Consider the following 9,357-nt stretch of genomic DNA (forward strand, 5'->3'; position numbering starts at 1 on the left):
TTTTGCGACATTTGATTTTGAATAAAAAATGTTACTCATAATGATCTTTTAGTGGAAACAATATTTACATGTTTTGTAAGGGACAGCTGCATGTGATTCACAGTTCAACCAAGTCCTTCCTATTTCTCCCACCATTTCCATTCTCTGATCAAATAAGATGACTCCAAATACACTCATCTGTTAGCGTGAGCGTACCAGACTGTATTCCTTTTTTTTCTTTTGTCTGTCCTTTCACCACTGCACAGATCTGAAATGACAGAGTGGACCAGAGCAATGAAGCAGACAGGCTCTCTTTAGCCCGGTGCGGTGAGGTGTTTTCACCTGAGGTCCAATCCTGAGGGAGCCAAGCAAACTGCCATTCAGACAGGCTACGTTGCCACCTGCTGGAGAGTTGAATTTTTAATAAATAAATAAAAATGTATTAGGAGTGTGTGTGTGTGTGTGTGGGGGGGGGGGGGGGGGGGGGGCTCTATAATAATGTTCCGCAAACAAGTGCTTCTTAGAAAGAGAAATAAATATTGTTTACATATGTACTTTATTGATTATATTAAATATTATTTTATTTAAAAAAAAGCAATTATCAATTGCTTACTATAATGGGATACATAGGGATGGAAAAATACCAAAAACAAATAATAATAATAATAAAACATCCTCAAAAAATAAAACAAAATAAATAAATAATGGTTGCTGGAGTTTTGTTGATGCATTAAATGGTGTCATGAACTGAAGTATTGTATTATAATGTTTCCTGGGGTGCACTTATAATGTTTTACACACACACACACAAATCATTTAGAAATAAAGGGCATTTTTCCTACCATGATTTTAGCCCTCTGATTTAAAGGGTTAGTTCAGCCAAAGATGACAATGATGTCATTAATTACTCACACTCATGTTGTTTGACACCCGTAAGACCTCCATTCATCTTCGGAACACAAATTAAGATATTTTTGTTAAAGGGTTAGTTCACCCAAAAATGAAATTGATGTCATTAATGACTCACTCTAATGTCGTTCCACACCCATAAGACCTCTGTTCATCTACGGAACACAGTTTAAGATATTTTATATTTTAGTCTCAGAGCATATGCAGTCAATGCCCACTTTACTGTCCATGTCCAGAAAGGGAATAAAAACATCATCACAGTAGTCCATATGTGACATCAGTTGGTTGATTAGAATCTCTTGAAGCATCGAAAATACATTTTGGTCCAAAAATATCAGAAACTATTTTATTCAGCATTGTCTTCTCTTCCGTGTTCCTCCAAAAAGATTTAAACGTTGTGAATCGATCAATGATTCGGGTTGGCAATGTCACATGATTTCAGCAGTTCGTATCGCGTCAAACCACCAAACTGCTGAAATCACGTGACATTGGCGACCCGAATCATTGATCGATTCACTGATTCATTAACCATTTAAATCTTTTTGGAGATTCCACCTGCTCACAGTGCCAAAACCACTGGTCAATGGTTTACTGACCATGGTATTACTGTGCTCAATTGGCCAGCCAACTCTCCTGACCTGAACCCCATAGAGAATCTGTGGGATATTGTGAAGAGAAAGTTGAGAGACCCAAGACCCAACACTCTGGATGAGCTTAAGGCCGCTATCGAAGCATCCTGGGCCTCCATAACACCTCAGCAGTGCCACAGGCTGATCGCCTCCATGCCACGCCGCATTGAAGCAGTCATTTCTGCAAAAGGATTCCCGACCAAGTATTGACTGCATAACTGAACATAATTATTTGAAGGTTGACTTTTGTTGTATTAAAAACACCTTTCTTTTATTGGTCGGATGAAATATGCTCATTTTTTGAGATAGGAATTTGGGGTTTTCATGAGCTGTATGCCAAAATCATCAGTATTAAAACAATAAAAGACCTGCAATATTTCAGTTGGTGTGCAATGAATCTAAAATATATGAAAGTTTAATTTTTATCATTACATTATGGAAAATAATGAACTTTAATCACAGTTAATGTAACTGTAATAATAATAATAATATCATTTCATCCTTCTAAGTGACAAAATGTAAAGTTGATGGTTTAGTCACTGGTTTGATTTACTGACACAGTCAAAGAACATCTGATTGAAAATGGACAGAATCACTGGTCACAGACCAGGCATTAGAATAAACACTGTTACTTACATGTTGTCACATTAGTGTCGAGTCTATAGCGTAAAAGTCTATTTGCAAAGCCTGCGCCGAAATTGCGACTGTTTAATGTGCCGAATACAAGTAAATAATGCTTAACTGAGACAACATATTGTCGAAAATAAATAACCACATTCCTAGCATTAGGATCCTTTGGAAGGTAATGTTATTTGTAGTGCATCCTGTATCCCTCTTCTCTCCTTATCATCTTTGTAACACGCCAGTGGGCTGGGCCACGGTTGCAATGATGAAGTAGGCATTGATTTTCTTCTGCAGAGGCGGTCTTTCCACAATGAGTCATTATCTGGTGCTGGTTGCTTTTGAACTAACAAGAAAGTTTTCAGTTCTGAATATTATGATGGCCTATACTATAATAATTAAAGGTGAACTATGTATTTTTGCGTTAAAATATCCAAAAAGCCCTAGGCTAGTGTTATATATTTTGTTCAGTTGGGGGGGGGGGGGGGGGGGGGCATTGACGTCGATAGAGCGGAAGGTCCTTATAATAGGCCGTACGGGCTCTTCTCCCGGTCTAGAGCGAGAGAGCAAATGCACCCCCATAAACACTCTCTCAGCTGCAGATCCAGTCGTCCGTGAACACTTATGTCATTATAGTCCGCGCCACTCTCCACTTTATTCCTATGGGTGACATCAAGCGACTTCCGACTTCAGCGCTTCAGCACAGCATTCCGGGAAGGCAGCGCTGCATTTGAACCGATTTGAACGCAGAAATGACGGGAAGCTTCACAACATCGTGGATCTCCGGATCTCCACGGTCACTGCTGTCACAGGACTTCACCAAATCATACCAAAGAAATGTGTTTTTGACGGAGCGGTCCCAGCGATAAAGGTTCACGGTCGTGCTTTGGAAGCAGCCGGTGAGTAAAACTGCTTCAAATGTCTGTGCTGTTGGCTATCGTCGCGTGAGTAAACATCAGTAAACGACACGATCGTGTATAGTTAATTTATCAATGGAGCATGCGATCTATGGTGTGTGTTTAAATACATTTGTTTAGCTGACCATTAACATTATAGGTGTCAGTAAAATCACCCAAACATAAACCTAGCGTTCTCACAAAGCGTGCTTCTTCATTCAAATGCGCCAACGGTTACTCCATTGTTGTTCTATGTATAACGTTACACTAGTCTGACGTGCAAAACTGTTTTGCTTGCTACTGCTAAGGTTTAGTCGCATACAATAGTCCATAAACCGAATCATGTGCGAGTAAACACACACAAATGTTAACAGGACACTAAATACAGTACATACCACAGAGACGGACGTCCTGCTGTTGTTGCTTCTCCTTTTCAATTTATTTCAGCCTCCAGATCTGATTCTGGATCATATATGTATTAGTTGAATCTGATCGATAGCCATTTATTAGCGTAACGTTTTCATCTCCACGCTTGAGGATGTCAGCCTTTAGAAGCTCTCGTGCAGTAGCTGCGTGCTCGTCATTCTTTAGCTCCGCCCACACGAGACGCCTCCAGCCGCTCGGTTTCTTCCGGAAAGACTTGGTACAGCCTATATTTCTTTTATAAATATAATAAAACTAAAGACTTTTCGGAGATATGAAGGATGCAATACTACTCTGTAGGTACTCAAGATTGACTGAAACTGAGTGTTTCACCCCCCCCCCTCCTTAAGTACTTACAATATCCCCAATGTTCCAACTATTTGTAAATTGTGAGAAAATTGCTATTTTAACCAAGTCTGAGAATAGCGTCTGATGGAGTCGCCTTTCAATTGCATCATATCTGCGTTACCCTCAGTTTCCGTTTCATTTAGCAGAAACGCTTTACTCTTAGCAGTGTGAACAAGTGTCACAGCAGCCGCTGAGCGAACGCACAGAGTAACGTCATTACATCATTTTCAACACACACAAATGTATCAACAGAGCTGCGTTACCTCATACTCATGACCGGAAAAACGGAAATAGCGCCAGCGACCAGTGGCTGTGTCAAGAATCTGCGCTCAAACTACGCCTTTGTTTTGAATAGGAGATGGAATATCTAGCAGATGGAAAAGTTGCATAGTGCACCTTTAATGTAACAATGTAACTTTTATTTATTTCAGTGCATATGTCATTCATGTATTGGTGAACAGAAGTTATGTCTGTTTGTGCAGGTGTTTAGAATTGTAGGGTAGTTAACACACTGGGGCAGAGGTGGAGGGGGTAATATTCACAGCTGGATATGAGGATCAGCCACACATTCAGACAGCATCTGTGAAGAGTTAGCAGGAATGAGATGACAGCTCTGGATATAAAGACAAACATACTGCATGCACATACAGGTAAACACAGCATATGTTCAGAAAGCTTACTGCAGTACAACCAGTGTTGTATAAAGTATCCAATCATTGTAAAGAAAATTATAAAAATACTTAAGTAATAAGTGGTCGTGGCATGAGAAATCAAATTTGCTTTCATTTTGACTTTTAAGAGGTCTTTGTACCATTAAAACACCCTGCCAGTAAAATGCAAAAAGCACCCATTAGAATCAATGACGCGGTCTACATGTGTGAAGTAAACAGATGCATGTTCCCTTTCTAACGTTCTCAATGCACTTGAGTCTGTTGACAAAAGGACAAATGAAAGAGTGAAAGAATGTTCGCCGTGATATGTCTAGTTTAAACAGCTCATTTGTTTGTTTTTGTTTTCTGAAGAGCCTTCAGAAGGATACCAGTGTCAGGAACACGTGGATGATTATATGTTTGTTCGGCGAATATGACTGCAAATTGTTTTGTGAACGAGGCACAATGTAATAGAGAGTTCACAAAGAAACTTTTGTTGACAGATGAAGCATCTAACTGTTCTTGATATGATAGTGCTGCATCACAAACTGTAAGCAAACAACTTCATAATGATTTGTCTGTAAATTAATGTTTTATAACATTTTAGTAAGTGGGCTGTTTCCTGTGCAATGACCTGCTAGCTAATTATAACAGCAGCGGTTTACTGACAAGCCTTTAACAAGACGCCCTTTAAAAAAGATTATGTCACAGTGGGGGTTGAAAATAATAATTTTTCCACTTAAGCATACATATATGCTTAAGTGGAAAAAAATATATATATATATATATATATTATATTTGTACCCAACTTGCTTCCTGACCCGCATTTTTTTTAAAGTAGTAAATGCTCATCGTAGCATAATTGGGCCATAGACACTTTATACTCATAATGTGTGTCTGTTAAAGGCTTGTCAGTAAACAGCTGATGTTATGATTGGCTATGTATCTTGATGCAAAACCACTTTGACATTATAAGTATACTATTGACATTATAAGTGGACCTCAAGGAGCATATTAAAATAATAAAAATAAAAATAAAAATCTATGGCATGATCCCTTTAAATCTACTTAAAAGAATAATTCACCCAAAAATGAAAATGAACCCATGATTTACCTACCCTATTAAAGCCCTATTAAAAAATATAATTTATCTTCCCAGCTTTTTAATTAATGGCAGTCCTGCTTTATAAAAGTAATCCATTCAACGCCAGGGGGTTAATAAATGCCTTCTGAGGCAAAGTGATGTTTTTGTAAGAAAAATATACATATTTAAACCTTTATAAACTAAAATAACTAGCTTCCAACATACGGCCTACGCAAGTCAATTTACACCAAAAGAGTAACCCCTTTAGTAACCCCCCGGAGCCATGTGGAGTATTTTATGATGGATGGATCAGGACCCCCATTCGCTGCCATCATAAAGCTATAAGAGCCAGGACATTTTTTAATATAACTCCACTTATATTTTTCTGAAAGAAGGGACAATGCATTGCGGCACATAATATTCTATGTAGTGTGAACTGCATACTGCACATATGAAGTAGGTCTAAGGGGATCTATAATATATCTGGAGAGAGCTATAGCATTTATCTTGGTGACAGTTGTACCTCTGCTGGCGAAAACTATGCAGTTGTTCTTGAGCTGTAAATATCATGTGATCAGGGTTGCTTTTGCGTAGCCATCATCAACGGATAAACTTTCTACTGACAGCAGTGGACTGGTAACTGGACCGTGCTCCCCAGCCAGACCTTGAATTCCTATGTCATGAGTAAGTCATCTCGATATTCCATGCATAAAAAAAATGACATAGGCCTACTTGTGCATAATGAAGGTACTTTAGCCAATTACTCACGCTTAAGTTGTTCCAAACCTGCAAGAATGTATTTCTTCTGTAGAACACAAAAGAAGATAATTTGAAGAATGGGTAACCAGCCAGTTGATGGATCCCATTGATTTCCATAATATTTTACTTTCAATACTATGGAAGTCAATAGGGCCCATTAATTGTTTGCTTACACATATTATTCAATATATCTTCTTTTGTGTTCAACAGAAGAAATAAATGCATGTTTGGAACAACTCAAGGGTGAGTAATTGACAGAAATTTAATTTTTGTGTGAACTATTCCTTGGGGGGGGGGGGGGTGAAACACTCCAGTTTCAGTCAATCTCATGTCAGTCTTGAGTCTCTATAGAGTAGTATTGCATTCTTCATATCTTCGAAAAGTCTTTAGTTTTATTATATTTATAAAAGATAGGCTGTACCGAGTCTTTCCGGGAAAAAAAACGAGCGGATGGAGGCGTAACGTGTGGGCGGAGCTAAAGAATCACGAGCGCGCACCTATTGCATTGAGAGCGTCTGAAAGCTGTGACATCCTCAACAAGCGTGGAAAAGAAAACGTTACCCTAATAAACCATGACTATCAATCAAATTCAACTATACATAGATATATGATCCAGAATCAGATCCGGAGGCTGAAATTGAACAGGAGCAGCAGCAACAGCAGGACGTCTCTATGAGGAATTGTTACTGTATTTAGCGGCTTGTCAACATTTCTGTGTTTACTCGTGGTTTATGAGGACATGATTTGGTTTATGGATTACTGCATGCGACTAAACTGTAGCAGTAGCAAGCAAATCTGTTTTGCACATCAGACTAGTGCGTACATAGAAAAACAATGGAATAGTAGCGCGTTTAAATGAAGAAGTGTGCTGTGTGCAAACGGCCCCTAATGTTTGGGGTGGTTCTTATCCAACTTAGTTTTGGAAACTTTGTCCATGTTTAGGACGGGAATCCAAATCTTTACCAGTGTAAAAAGCTTAGTATGCATGAAACAGAACACCCCCCTCCCCCCCTCCCTCCCTAAGTAGTATGCTACACTGTTATTTCTAAATAAATAAAAAACAATAAAATGTGTCATACTTTTTTTTCTAAAAGAGTAGAGGTTCAACAAACTGTGTGTATGTGTGTGAATCTATTACCTTAGCGTCATTTTCAATTATCTGTCAGCACCGTCACAGGGAAATTAAACTCCTCTCTCTTCGCTTGTCTGATGCCCACACATCCAGAGAGCAGTAATGTGATGTTGTAGACTTCTGTTCTTATTACATGAAGGAATCTTTTTGCAAGTATGAGCCAAGACCAAAGGAAGTGGTACTATCTGAGGTTCCTGCTTTCTGAAGCCTATGAGACAAGTTAATTTTATTAATGGCTGCACATTACTAGTTTACAGACACTGTTATTACAAGAATTCTCTGGTAGTGGCGTGACTCTACTGTGAAATCTTCAGTAGAAATGGCATGGTTTTGCAATCGTATACAGTTAAGAGTGTTTTTTGGGGGGGATGCAGGGTGAGTTGGCTGCTGTCTGTATTCGTTTTATCATATTTGGAGAGATGCTAACCGGCTCTGACAGGGCCACATACAAGGGGTCGGTAAGGTCACATATTTGGAAAAGCACTATGGAAAAATTATTCACCATCATTTTGACTATTCTCTGTCAGAATCAACTGTGACAGCACATTGTTTGCTTGTACTTCTTTTGCTTTATTTCCATTATTATTTCTTGCCTCCGGTCATAAAAAACATCTCAGGAAAAACACTAGAAAAGCCAGAATACAAGATTATGTCCCATTTTTATTAGTGCCATATGAATGTTCTCCTTTAGCCCCCCTGGTACTTTCATTTGATGTAACTTTCTAATTTATCCCTGAGTAAATAGCAATCGTAATGTGAATGGAATGAAGAGCAGGCATGAGGCGTGTGCCAATGAGAGGAAAGCGGCCCTCCATGCAGCAAATTATCTTCCCAGCACGGAAGCATCTGTGCTCAGCCGAGACGAGAGAAAAACAAGGCTTACCTCTGCTCTCCTGCTCCCTAAAAAAAAAGCCTAGCAATCAATAGAAAGTTCATTTCAGGAAGGCAGTCTGGTAATCTGTTTGGCTGCACGCGCACCTGTCCCTAATGATCTTTCCAGCTCAACAGGATGACCTAATCTTCATTCAAATGAATCGCTGCACAACACGGACAATACTTTATCACTCTCTTGCGCTCCAATACAATCACAGTGATGGAGGTGTGTGAGAACCAGAGGAAAGCTGATCAGAGTGAGTTAGAAGCAGTTTAAGTAAGCATTTAAAAAAACACACACAAAGCCATTGCTGTTTATAAGTGCAGGGGTTAAGGTGCGTTCATACAATGTCATTAAAGCGACAAATTGAGTATATCAAACTTGTTTGATAGCTCATCTCACAGATGCTCGACTGGATTGAGATCTGGGGGATTTGGAAGCCAAGTCAACACCGCAAACTTGTTGTGCTCTTCAAACCATTTCTGAACCATTTTTGCTTTGTGGCAGGGCGTGTTATCCTGCTGAAAGAGCCACAGCCACCAGTGTATACCGTTTCCATGAACATGAAAGAGTGCACATGGTCAATGCTTAGGTTTGTGGTACGTGTCAAAATAACAACATGGGTGGCAGGACCCAAGGTTTCCCAGCAGAACATTGCTCAAAGCATCAAACTGCCTTGCCTTAGTGCATCCTGGTGCCATGTGTTCCCCAGGTAAGCGACATACACCTGGCCAGGAACGTGATGTAAAAGAACGCGATTCATCAGACCAGACAACCTTCCTCCATTATTCTGTGGTCCAGTTCTTATGGTCACTAAATTAAAACAAATTAATGACGTTTAATTAGGCTATTATACAATTTGTAAAAATAAAATAAACCCACATAAATTTGGAGTAGCCTATTAAACTAGTTAAACAATTCTTAGTGAAAATATCTTGAAAACAAAGCAACACATACAGCTACTTCAAAAAGTGAGCAATGTAATGAACTTTTTTTAAGGGGGGGGGGGTGAAACACTCAGTTAATCTCATGTCAATCTTGAGTACCTATAGA

This window comes from Pseudorasbora parva, chromosome 12 (assembly GCF_024679245.1).
Source record: "Pseudorasbora parva isolate DD20220531a chromosome 12, ASM2467924v1, whole genome shotgun sequence".
NCBI classification, from domain to species: Eukaryota; Metazoa; Chordata; class Actinopteri; order Cypriniformes; family Gobionidae; genus Pseudorasbora; species Pseudorasbora parva.